This window comes from Hydra vulgaris, chromosome 05 (genome assembly GCF_038396675.1).
Source record: "Hydra vulgaris chromosome 05, alternate assembly HydraT2T_AEP".
NCBI classification, from domain to species: Eukaryota; Metazoa; Cnidaria; class Hydrozoa; order Anthoathecata; family Hydridae; genus Hydra; species Hydra vulgaris.
Window position 1 is genome coordinate 528,013 of NC_088924.1, and position 14,920 is coordinate 542,932.

Genomic DNA, 14,920 nt, shown 5'->3' on the forward strand with positions numbered 1-14,920 from the left:
AAACGTTACTAAATGACGTTACAAAAGCGTCGCAACTAAACGTTGAAAAAGCGTTACATAAAAAGCGTTGAATAAACGTCGCAACTTAGCGTTGAAAAAACGTTACCTAAAAAGCGTTGCATAAACGCTGTTAAAGCAGTCTATTTTGCAAGGATTTGTAACGTTGTTAGTAAAACGTCAATTTAACGTGACTCAGAACGTCGAGTAAACTTTGAAATATAACGTTGAATCAACGCTTAAATGCGCTGTTTAAAATATCGCAAAATATTATTAAACGTAATTAAACGTGACTATAATATATATTGAATTGGCAAATAAAACTAAATTGTAAGTTGAACTCTGCCCTCGCAATATTTCCATAATCAATTTTTAATACAAACAGTAATGTGCAATGATAAATATAAAAAAGCTTAACATATACAATTTATAGATATGTATATAAAAATATAAATATTTTCTTTAAAATTTATGTGTGTGAGTGTTTGCATATATATTTATGCAATATATAAAAATACAATTAACAGGATATCGTATCGATAGGCCAGGATATCATTGAGATACAGAATCTAAATCAAAAAACAAAACTTGTACCATTAGAGGTCTGAAAGCAAATGTAAAAAAAAAAAATTAGTATAATTATTAAAAAATTTAAAAAGTAAATATATATATATATATATATATATATATATATATATATTTATATATATATACACATATATATATATTTATATATATATATACATATATATATATAAATATATATATATATATATATATATATATATATATATAACTTATTTATATATATAATTTATAATTATAGGTTCAGGTATCACTCCATTGACTAGTTCTTAACTATATGAGTGACACCTAACCTTATTTATGTGAGTTTATAAATATTATTGTAAATTTATATATAAATATATATATATATATATATATATATATATATATATATACATATTTTTTTTATTTATTATACAGTAAACTCCCGGTTATTTAAAACGGCACTTATTAAAATTTTCTGCTTATTCAAAGTAATTTTTATTTCCTGTGAACTTTCTTTAACAAACTCATGCAAATGCTGTTATGCAGAAATGCAGTTATTCAAACCTGCAGTTGTTCAAAATTTCGGTTATTCGAAACAATTTTTGCTCCCCTTGAAGATAAAAAAACACATTTAAGGAACAAAAAAAAAAAAAAAAATGGACTATATTTTCAATGAATTGTAAAATATTTATTATTTTACAAGGATAAAACTGAAGTAGCACCAAATTCCAAGGGTCTTTTACTTTTTTACTTTCTTCTTCTATTAAAATTTGAAAGAAACTTAAAGTAGGTCATTTTAAAGAGCATATTCAGTTATTCGAGTTTCGGGTTATTCGAAATAAATTCTTATACCCCTTGGAGGTTCGAATAACCAGGAGTTTACTGTGTATATATATATATATATATATATATATATATATATATATATATATATATATATATATATATATATATATATATACATATATATATATATATATATATATATATATATATATATATTTATATATATATATTTACATATATATATATATAAATATATATATATAAATATATATATATGTATATATATATATATATATAATATATATATATATATATATATATATATATATATATATATATATATATATATATATATATATATATATATATATGTATATATATATATATATATTTATATACAAAATTAATTTTGTATATATATATATATATATATATACAAAATTATATAATTTTGTGTATATATATATATATATACAAAATTATATAATTTTGTATATATATATATATATATATATATATATATATATATATATATATATATATATATAGATATATATATATATATATATATATATATATATATATATATATATATATATATATATATATATATATATATATATATATATATATATATGTATACAATATTATTTCGTCAGAATCTATATAACTGCAAAAACTTTTTTTTATTTGATTGCGGAGAGAAAAAAAAAACATTTATAACTCTTTTTAACTCAATGCAAAAGTAACTCTATTAAATGAACTTTGCTAACTTACAGTTTTTCTGTCTAAAATAAATGTGACAAAAGTAAGAAACATCTACATTTTTATTATGAAATATAATGCTTTGTCAATAACTATTTACTTAAAAGTATTAACATCAAAAATATTTTGTTAAAGTTATTAACAATAAGCATTTTAAACTATATTTTTTGGAATTTATTTTTAGAAAAAGTTAAAATAATAATAATGGTTTATTATCAAAATTATTCATTGGACATCAGATCTCGGGTCACTTTTGATCGAAAAAAGGGCCTAACCTACAAGCAATGTGATGAAAAATATCAAATATCAGTAAGTGGTGTTAAGAAGATGTGTATAAAGTATGAAACAACTGGTTCTGCTGAAAATCAGAAAAGACTTGGTCGCCCCATTAAGACTTCAACAATAACCAATATCCTAATTGCACTGATAAAAAAAAAATTCAACAATAACCTAAAGGCAGAATGTTGAAAATCTTAAATTAAATGTTTTCTATCGAACTGTACAGAGAAGACTTAATTTAAGTGGTTTAATAATTTAGGTGGTTTAAATAAACCTCCAGAAAAGTAAACCCCTCATTAGTCGTATAAGCAAAGAAAAACTTTTAGCATTTGCAAAACTGCATATTAACAAGTGTGAAGCATTTTGGAACTTAGTGTTATGGAGTGATAAGAATAACTGTCAAATACTTGGCTTAAAAAACGACAAAGAGTTTGGCGCAGACCTTGTGATGCACTCTTAGATAGAAATCTTACAAAAACAGTCTAGCATGGAGGTGGTTCGCCTATGGCTCGGGGATGTTTTGATTCAAATAGTTTGGGACAACTGGTGAATGTTGAATGTATAATGACAGGGAAGTTGTATGTTGATAGGCTTTCAAAAAATTAATGTCAATCAGTTTAAGAATTGATCGCAAATTTTTTTTTCACCATGACAACGACCCTAAACACACATGCAAAGCGACACAACAGTTCCTAAAAAAAAAGTAAAGCTAACATCCTTAAATGGCCGCCACAAAGTCCAGACCTTAACCCTGTTGAAAATATATATGGGCAATTTTGAAATCTAAAATAATTATAAAATATCTCATTTAAATTAAAAGAGTAGCTATTACAATGAATAAAAAAAAATTATATATTTTTTCTTGATTACAATCAAATTTTAAAAAAACATACAATTTTTAAAGTTATGTAGATTCCAACGTAAATAATTTTGTTTTTATTGTTAGAGTTCTGAATTTATCAAAAATGTTAATGCTATACATGTATATATATATATATATATATATATATATATATATATATATATATATATATATATATATATATATATATATATTATATATATATATATATATAATTAGTAAAAAACACTTATCTAACTTTTATCTTCTTTTATATATATATATATATATATATATATATATATATATATATATATATATATATATATATATATATATATATTTATATAAATATAGACATACAATTTATGGAAGTCAAATTTTACAATTAAAAATAGTCACAATTCCATACATAAATTAACTAAATTAAACTTACTTGAATAGTTGTAACTATAAACCATCAATTTAAATCATATAATGTACTTTGTTCATAAGATGGAAACCAGTTAAAACCATATCATTCCTCTTTCTTTGATCTACCAGAACTTTACTAAATAAACTTACACCTAAAATCAAATTATATCATTTCAAAAAAATTTAAACAGTATTATTAAAATCAGATATGACTAATAGTTAATATTAAGTTTTATTTATTCTTCACCATATAAAAAGTTAAATACGAAGAGAAACACAATCATTCACTAACATAATTACTTTCATTCTTTTTTGGAGTCCTCTGTACTCGTAAAATTAAATCCTTCGCCTACTTCTTTATCTAATAATAGATACTTATAAGTAATTATTTAGTAAAACAAATTTAAACAAAAATGTAAAAACTAAAATGTAGACCCAGTGCAAACAGATTACGATATATATCTAGGCAATCATCATACAATAAACAGATTCAAAATTTTACTTATCCCAAAATAAAAATAAGACTTATAAGATGTTTATTTGATATAGTACTTCACCGTTAATTATAAAAGTTTATTTGATATAGTACTTCACCATTAATATAAAACTATAACAGTTTTTTTATTCATATAAAACAATTAAAATAGCAATGAGTACTGTAAAATTTAATGACCTCCAGTAACTTTAAATCTTTGAACTCTAAGCTTGTTCCATGAATAATCAATTGGAAAACTATTATAGGCAGCTTTCATTGCATGAACACCAGTTGACAAAAATAACCAACCATCTTCTAACCAACAACATAGAGCAACTGCCTCTGCTTCAATCTGTTTTTAAAATAAACAAATTAAGCCCAAGATTGTGAAGTCATTGTAATAGATCATCTAAAAAAAAAGGCATCATTTGTTTAATTTACATATATGTATTTGTTTATAAATGTATATATATATATATATATATATATATATATATATATATATATATATATATATATATATATATATATATATATATATATATATATATATATATATAATGTATGTATATATATGTATATATACATTTATATATAAGTATATATATATATATATACATTTATAAACAAATATATATGTTTATATGTATATATATATAAATATATATATATATATATATATATGTATATATTATATATACATATATATATATATATAAATACATATACACACATATATATATATACATATATATATGTATATATAAAATGTATATATTTCTGATATATATATATATATATATATATATATATATATATATATATATATATATATATATATATATATATATATATAATATATATATATATTCATAATTACATGCATTAATACATAATATTAAAATAAATAAAAATACATTTCAAAGGTATGTGATAAATAATAAATGTTAGAATTATATATACAACACCAACTCCAAAATTAGGACTAGAAATATAGACATTATATATACATATATAAAATGTATATATTTCTTTTATATATATTCATAAATTTACCCATATATATATATATATGCATAAATACATATTATTAAAATAAATAAAAATATATGATAAAGAATAAATGTTGGAATTAAATATACAACACCAACTCTATAATTAGGACTTAATACTTTTCCTATTAAAATTAGAAGTTTTTCAAAGAAATGGAAATAAAGTTTTTTATCCAAACGTGTTTTTATACAAAAAAAAACTTAATAATGCATACTTTCATTATTGGTCGAAGATTTTATACTGAATATTTGCTTGATAATTAGGGTAAGGCGTTTAAAGTTTTTTAATTAAATAAAAAAATTAGTCTGTGAACAGACTAAGTTTAGTCTGACATATTAATTTTTATTAATTTTGATATTACTTAAAACATCTGAATCTTATTAAAATTAAGAGCTATTTTTAACTTAGAAGTAACATATTTAATACAACTTTGCAATTTATTAAAATGGTCTTTTTAAAATAAATAAATCATCAACAAAAATAACCTGAATAAACCTAATATACTCTGAGATTTATGTATATTATATACAACTTGGTGCAAAATCTAAAAGTTTTAAATTAGCCGCAATAAAAAGAAGTTATAAAACATAACTTTATCAAAATATTTTTTCTATACCATCTGCATGCATTCTATTAAGTTTTCATTGCCTTTTCTTTACGGCAAATTATTTTTGTAATGGCTAGTTAATGAGACAATATTTTTCAATGTGTCACTTCCTCAACGTTGTCAAAACATCGTTTAATTAACGTTGGCAATATAACACTTTTTCAACGTTTTTTAACTACCACATTTTCAACGTTGGTATATGTAACGTTGAATAAGCGTTGTTTCATAAATAGCTTAAATACGTTGAAAAAGCAGCTAATGTCTAACGTTGATAAACCTTCAACTTTGCGACGTTTTTACAGTGATTATTTGCGTACTTTTATTCAACGTCGAATAAACGCGGTTTTTTGAGAAGATAATATAAGTTGATATTTATACGCTTATTCAACGTTGAAAATGTGACGTTCAAAAAGCGGTTTATTTTTAACGTTGATAAAGCATAGATTTTGAATCGTCTTTAAAATGGCTTTTTGCGTAAGTTGATTCCACGTTGAATAAACGTCTTTTTTTGAGAAGCTAAATTACGTTACAATTTCAACGCCTATTCAACGTTTAAATTTACCGCGATTTAGTATACAATAACAAACATTGATTCAACGTTGAAAGCGCGTTGTTTTTGTGACTGTAACGCTTTTTCTACGCTGCGACCGGTTTTCAACGTTGATTCAACGCTGACATGTTTGCTGGGATGCAATGAAATTTTCAACAAATACTCCGTTAGGCTTAACGGAGATATGTGAAAACGACCCCTTAATGTTTAAAAAAAGAACCAAACAAAAAAAGTGAATTTCAAAAAACTGCAATAAATGAAGGAGATTTTCCGAAAAGTAGGGGTAGGATTGAAAATGTCGGTGGGAGTTGACCAATTTTGGGATGTGTAACCAACCCCGCGAAACTCCTCTAAAACCTACCTTACTGGAAAGTTCAGTTAAAACTTTAGTAATATTCTACCTCTGAAGTTATTAAATCTTTAAAAATTAAAAAAACACCTAAAAAAAATTTATTGTCATATTTGTTACTAGGATTGAAGAATGATAAGATTATATCAAAGCCTAGTAAGAGGCTAGTAAAAGACAGAAACAAATTCGGCAATGTCTGCACGACAGATTGGACATATTTTATCGTTGTTAAGCGACAATATTTCTTTACACCGGTGACAAAGACTAAAATGCCTACAAGGCAAAATAAGAACTTCAAGGCGATTTACATAACAAGTTTTACATTTACTTTCCTCACTTGGATCTATAGGATCAATATTGGAAATTGTCTGTAAAGTGTTGAGGCCAATAAGTTTCAACCTGTTCTTGAACTTCTTCATCTAACGGCATTTTTAAGTCTGAAAAAAGATGTGCACAAGAATCTAAAAGTTTAGTAGGGGTCCATTCACCTGAATTAAGACGACATTCATAAAGATTCAGTTTTTCAGCAGTTTTTTGTCTATCTCTTCTTGGTGCTGGTCTTGGGTTTTCTCCATTTTCAATTTGTCTGACGTCAACCACAGTAGGCAAAATAATCTGATGAACTAATTCATCAAGAAATCTCCAAAAACCAGTATGTGAAGTCATGTTTCGACGCATTTTTGAATGAAGTTGCTCAGAAACATTATTGGTACGATGTTTTAGTCCAAAATGTGAAAAATAGTTAGGAGTTTTAGAAGCCATCCAAAATTGATCAAAGTATAATTCGAACCTTTTCATTTTTTCTTTAACATCTGCTCGGGGAAATTGAGCGGTTATAAGTTTCAGTTTTGGTCAACTCCCCTTGAACTAAGTAGCAAGAAAGCATACACAAAGCTATATATTTTTTTCCCCATTTTCTTATAACATTGTCATGAACATACTCTGTTTGTAACCCTACGGCTTTTAGTTTATTTAACAATGATTGACCAAAATGAAAACGGCAATTCTTATGTTTGGAAAACTAAATTTTAAAGCTAATATAATTTTAAAGCATAATATAGCTGCTTCATAGTCCTCCATAGAAACATTTGGTGAAAAATCATTTTCCAGTTCTTTGACTTTTTCCAATGCTGCTTTGTACAGCCCTTGTTTCTTTCCGGACATCAAAATGAGGACGATAGGCAAAATAATTCCTCGAACTTCAGTTAAAATGTTAAAAAGTTGACCACCATAAAAGTTTGTTGGAACAACTTTAAAAGTAGCATCTGCAAACATAATGGTAGCTTCTAGATAAAAAAAATTAAACAAAAATTATTTAAAGTAAAAAATAAACCGATAAAACAAGATTATAGCAATACACATGATACTTTAAAACATAAACCGTTTGGTAGATAACAGTTTATTATTTTAATTTACACGTATCAAGGAGCGCGCAGAAGAGGGAGATATTTAGAAGTTTTCCAGAGAAAACCACTCAACAAATTTACATTAATTCTAAGCACATTTTTACTTATTTAAAAATATATCTTTATCAATTTTATTTTTTGTAGATTTATAAGCATTTAACGAATAATAACTAAAAAAATTTTTCTTTACAAGTTTAGCCATCTACTTTATACCAATTTACAACTTATATGATTTTTTAAAATTTTAATATTTAACAAAATATGGCATTTTTATATATAATAAAACATTGTTATATTATATAAAAGTAATATAATAAAGGCTTGATAATAAGACAAAATGATGTCGCCTCATGCATTAAGATTTTTATTATGAGTACGTTGTAGACGCAATTAAATGGGAAAATTAACATAAGTTAAAAATAAAAAGTTCAAATAACTTTTGAATATTTAACTGATATATTATTTAAATAGTTATATTAATACTTTCCATAAATATTCATTGAATAGTTCTTAGATTGATACTTTCCATGGGAAAAGCTCTTTTTATTTAAAATTTAAAATAAATATAAATTTACTTATTTTTTAACATATTTACCTTTTAAAAGATTAGGTAAAGTACGCGAAACAAAAACAATGCCAATCTGGTCTTCAAAACAAATTTCCCCTCTTTAAAAATCTTGAAATGGGTTTGGTTTTAATAGCATCACTGTAGCTTCATTAGGAGTCAATGGGTTACGTTCAAACTGACTTTGACAAGCATTTCGTAGATTCTAAAAAATGGTATAAACCAACTAAACATTCTTTGTCACTGGAAGAAAATAAGGCAATATTAGCCAATATGCATTTTTATTTATCACAACAACAAATATTTGTGTTGTTAAATGTTTTCATTAAACATTTAATGAACATTTTATCTGTTCTTATAAGATTCATTCACCTGGACAACCTTTGGATAAGTGAAGGACAAGTAAACATGACGCAGAGCATTTTCAAGAACTTCATTGTAGATGGTTTTTAAAGGCTTTCGGGAACTAGCGGCTTGCTCGCACATGTTTTGCAGACAACCAAGATAGTCATAGAACATAACAGATAATCCACAAGTGTGAGAAGCAATTGGTTCCATAAGTTTATTTGATGGATCAATTTTGGCTCTCCCATTGCAGTCTCTATAGTGCTTGCACTTAAAATAAACAATGCCCGTTGAACTTGTTCGATTTTTTATGTAGGCGATTTCCCCAGATATATATAAAAACGAACTTCTACGATCGCCTTCAATTTTTTGATATTCCATTTTTTTAGCAAAAAACAAAAAAATGACTTGCAAGCGAGTTTATACGAGACCAAATAAACCGCAAGCTTTTTCTTTTGTTTGTTACTTGTGTTTGTTACGTTACTTTCTCTTGTTTATTTTTTTGTTGTTATTTAGAAATCAATTGATAGAAGAAACAGGTGTTTTAAATTTTTTTTATTAACTAAATGTTTTAATTTGTAATATGTAAAGGTACTCTAGAGTTCTTAATTTACTCACCTTAGTTTAAAACTTACATGACCATATTAAATCCTATTGAAATTTTGATAAAACTGCTGCTAGAAAATATGTATTTGATCTTAAGCCACGCAAGAATTAAATGGTTTAATGCGTGTTTTGTAATAAATCGAACTAAAGAATTATAACATGGCGTCCGATTGAAAGTTTTCACGATCAATTGACCGAGACAAATATAGTTTAGAAAAAAAAATTTCCCCCACGTTTTTTTTAAACCTCGCACCACCCACCACCCCACCCCCATTAATTAGATCTGAACTAAAATTCAAATCCCTCCTTCTATTCCCACCTCCCCCCACCTTGTATTAAGGACTCGAAAGTTATATATTAAAAAAAGTCAGATAAGCAACATTAGTGCGGGAGGAGTAATAAAATCCTTATTAAATGCTCCTTCGTTATACTCTATAATAAGACCGTTAAGTCACTTTGGATAAAATAAAGTACCGCCATTTACATCAAATGTTAGACAATGATTTATTTTATTTTTTTCTGGTATAACGGTGTTCCAACAAGACCTAATAGTTTTGTCGTAGAGCTGCGAAGCTGTGAGCTGCGAAGAAGTGCATTTAAGGAGAAATTTCATGCTGCCTTATACCTAAACAAGGCGTCGAACCTTAGACCTCTCAATTTTAAGCCAGCGCTCAACGGCTGATTAGATTGAATTCTAATTAAAATAAAATACATACCGGAAAAGACGTAGTTATAAAGTCGATCGAAAAAAAAGTAGGTCGAAAATACAGTAGGTTGAAAATTTAGTAGGTTGAAAACCCAGTAGGTTGAAATTTCAGTAGGTTGAAAATGTAGTAGGTTTAAAAAAAAGTAGTTCATGTTTTGATTAGTAGTAAAAATAAAAAATAAAAAGTCGTCGGTTGAAAACCAAAATTGTCATATTCGATGATTTTAGAAATTTCAAAATTAGATCCAGTCATAGGCCACCTACCTGACCTGACCATACACCTTACCTGACATTTATAAACATGACGTGAATTTAAATACAAGATAAAATATTTATTTTATTTGTAGAGTTCGTCAAGAGTCCTGTCTGATGCTATTATTCTTAGTTTACTAAATCTCATCTCAGATTATAGTAATTTATGTCAGGCTTTTAAAAGTTTTCAACAGGGATATCCTGGTAACCCTGAGAGTCATAACTAAAGTAAGTCTAACATTCCATCTCTAACTCAAGGGTTTTATCTTATCACTTCTTTTCACAAAAAGTCAGTGTTATTTTCATAGAGCCTTTCCTGTTATTTAACTCTTGAATCCAATTGCCAAATTCATCCAACCGTTCCAGTTTAATAGATTAACCTATTGTTAGATATCCAATCACTCTGGCTTCCAATGCTAAGTTTCAAAAGCAATATTCTCAATTTTAGTTTCTTACGATATTTAGATCAGAAAATATCTCCATCGAAGTCATTCAAAACATTTTTTAAGGACTTTCTTTATTCTTCACTTAACTCCTGAGTGCTAAATAAACAGTTACAATTATTATAAACTTTAGAAAACACTCTGACATCTCATTAATACCCCAAATACAAAAAGACGCAACAATTACACCCATATTCAAAAAAGGAGATAGATCAAAAGCACTTTATTATAGACCTATCAGTATAACTTGTACTTTAATAAAAATCTTTGAAAATGTTATAAAAAATCATTTTATGACACATCTAAATAATAATAACTTATTAAGTCCACACCAATATGGATTTCGTACAGATCATTCCTGCTTAACTAACCTTTTAACTGTAATTAATTATTGGACATCATCATTTGATAATAATATTCCCATCGAAATTATTTATTTCTAATTTGAAAAAATTCTTTGACAAAGTTCCACATAAATATCTTATATCTAAAATTATAGCTTATGGTATAAATGGATCAATACTATATCGGATTAAAAACTTTTTGAAAATCTGTAGACAAAGAATTGTTGTTAATGGTAATTACTCAAACTGGGAAACCGTTAAAAGTGGAGTTCCCCAAGGCTCCGTATATATGTAAACCATATCTCTAACGTAATCAAATCAAAACTGCCCTTTTCCTTGATAATACCAAAATCTTCTGCTCTAATGAAAATACTCAATCTGCGCAAGAATTACAAAATGACATCGACGCTCTTGTTACGTGGTCTTAAAAATGAGGAATAAAATTTAACATTTATAAATGTTCTGTATTGCACTTAGGAAGCAACAACAAATCCCATACTTATAATATGCATAATCCAGAAAAAAATAAAAGAGTAATCTTAAAGCCGCCATTCAAGTCAACAAAGCCACACAAATAATAAGAATAATAAAAAAAACATTTACATCATATCCAGACTTATAATCCTTTAAAAAACTATTTTAACTATTTGAACAAAAATGAAGAAAATATCTCCTAACATTAGTCTGGATGATTTGTTTAAAGAAATTGGATGGTGGCGATTTGCAAAAACATCAAAAAGGAACTTTCATACTCGTATGTTATTCTGTTTTTGCTATTGTTCCGAATTTCATAAAGCAAGTTATAGCATTGGCAAATTCTATAAAAAAACAATCAATAGTCGTGGTATTCGATTATTGTTGGTGGATGCACTTCTCAATAAACGTCATGGTATACTTGACTGGTTGAGGAATACATTTGGAAAATCAAAGGTTGATAATTATATAAATTAACATACAACACCTTTATATATCCGATTGTAAACTAGATGTAACTTTGTTTTTTTTTTTATTATTCGCGGGTAATTTATAAATTTAAATTCATTTATAAGTATGAATAACTTAAGATAAACAAAAATGGCAAAATATCTCATACGATGAGTCGAGAAATGTCGAGATGTTTTGACGATATAGAATATGGTATAATATCGACGGAATGGGACGATATGGAACAATGTAATATGTTTATAAAAACAATTTTAAAAATGATTGTAAAGTGTAATAAATACATCGCAATTTTTTATTCTTGGCAATAGTGCGAAATGATAATTACACCAGAAGATATTCAAGTTTTAAGATATAGAGAAAAATTGAGAAAAAATTTAATAAGTTTATTAAAGACCATTTTGAATATGTCTATAAATTTTCATAACAATGATATGTTTTTGTAAATTTTTTGATATGTTATTGTAAGTATTTTTATTTCTAGATGACTAATTAAAAAAAAATGGATCAAAATAAAGCTTGTCATAAAATTAATAAAAAAGAAAACTTTCATCAATTACCATATCGAGGTTGTTGTTATTGTAATACTGGATTTACAAGAGATGAAGATAACTGGGATACGTTATATAAATTTTCTTCAGAATTACATGAGCATTTTCTTACTTTACGATACATTATACAGTATGACGAAAAGCAAGAAAGAATTTTAATTGTGATGGAAAAAGTAAAAAAGATGACTATTGAAAATGCTAGTGATCGATTTTATTCATCTTAAAATAAATGCTGTTGTTATGCTAGTGAGAAATATCAATGTAGAAGAAGGGCTGTGTAACGGTACAGTTGGTATAGTTACTTTAATAGAAAATAATGCTGTTTGGGTTAAAATGAATGGGAGAGAAGTCAAAATTGAACCCGTAAAAGAAGATATTTTAGATTGTTCTCATACTATTGTAGCTTCAATAGTGGTTTTACCTTTGCAATTAGCTTTTTCTTTTACAGTTCATAAAGCTCAAGGAAGTGCAATGAACAAAGCTGTTGGTAATTTTAATACTAATGCTTTTATTAATTCGCTTTATTATGTATCTTTATCACGAGTTTGTCATACTAACGATGTTTATATTATTCGTAAAAATAAAACAGAATTACGAAAAATATTTAAAAATAAAACTATAAATTCAGATGTAAAAGAATTTTATAAAAATTGCATTCGTCAGGGTTAGGGTTTTTAAAAAAAAAAAATTGTTTTAAGTATTTAACGGAGGAAAGTAAAATTAGTAACAACAGCGTTTATAGGGAACATTTTTAATATATGGAAGGTCATAATAAAGACGAAGAGGTAGTTGAAGAATGGAAACTTAATGCTGAAATTCAAAGTCCAGATGAAATTGTTTATCACGTGGAACAAAAAACGTAAGAAGAGTTTGATGTAGAAATGAAAAATGCTACTACTTTTGTTTCAAAAAAAAAATTTTCAAAAAAAAATTTGTTTCAAAAAAATTTTATTATTACTTATATTGTTACTTGTGTTCCATATCAATTGAAGATTGTTATTGTAAAATAACAAAACGTTGTTACAATAATCCTGTTTTTTTATAAAATGTTTAGAAGGAGCAACAAATTAACGTTTTATTCAAGATGGTAACCAGAGAGGTTGTTTTTTTTAATATTTTGGAAAACGATAGCGGTTGGAGACTGATAAGTTTATGTAATTTTAAAGTCAAGTCTCTGAGCAATTTAACTGAAAAATCAATGATGAAATTAGGAAATTACGAATTGCCTGGGTAAAAAAGAAAAGTGACTGAAGACGAAATCAAAAAAAAGAATGTAAGACAAAAAAAGAGTTAAAAAAAACTTAAAAAAGATGAAGAGTGAGTACAAAAAAAAAGAGAAAGATATGAAAAACTTAAGAATAACGAGGAAAGGCTAATTACAGGAAGAAATCAAGATCAAAAAAGTTATGTAAATATTTAAAAAACTTTGATACAAAAAAAAAAAAAAACGTCAAAGAAATTAATGTTGACGAATGGTTTGGAAAATGTTTAAGACTTCACTCTATAAGGCAATGAAAAAAATCAGAAAAAGGTCTTTCATATACTGTATTGTCTTATGAGCGAAAAAGAAAATTGCTTCTCCATTATAGTTTTTTGCTTGAAACTGGTTTAAGCTTTTACTCTGCTTTTGGAATGTGTGTACGAATAAAGAATGGAATCAAAAAAATTTGGAAAAAACGAATATTGATTTACAATCTGAAGAAAATAATTTACAACTTTGTTTTGATAATCAAGATGAAAAAATATTTTAGCGTGGAAAATTTTTTACAAGATTTAAAAGAAAAAACTAAAAATGTGTCTTTTAAAATTTCTTGTTAGATTTGTGTCAAACTTTTGCTTATGAAAATACTTTTGATCGCATCAATACCAAATTTTTTTCAATTAATAAAAATAATAGAAAAGTATGTTTATTACATTCCAAATTAAAATCTCAATATGAAAGTAGTCTAAGTAAATTATTAAAAGTAGTAAATAAAAGTGCAAACATTACTAAAGACGATAAAGATTTTAAAAGAGTTTTTATCATTGGAAAAATGAAATGAAGCTAATCAACGTAGAAAAACTATTAACTTTATAAAAATATATTAATTTC

At 25.6% G+C, this 14,920-nt stretch overlaps 1 long non-coding RNA gene across 1 annotated transcript; it reads right to left on the bottom strand.

Moving 5' to 3' along the window:
* Positions 1-329: 329 nt before the first annotated feature.
* On the bottom strand, positions 330-4,540 carry LOC136079938 (uncharacterized). The gene is made up of 4 exons (XR_010638328.1): positions 4,308-4,540; positions 3,927-3,995; positions 3,657-3,786; positions 330-566 (listed from the first exon to the last, which is right to left on the bottom strand). It is a non-coding gene; the product is annotated as an uncharacterized LOC136079938 (long non-coding RNA).
* Positions 4,541-14,920: the final 10,380 nt, after the last annotated feature.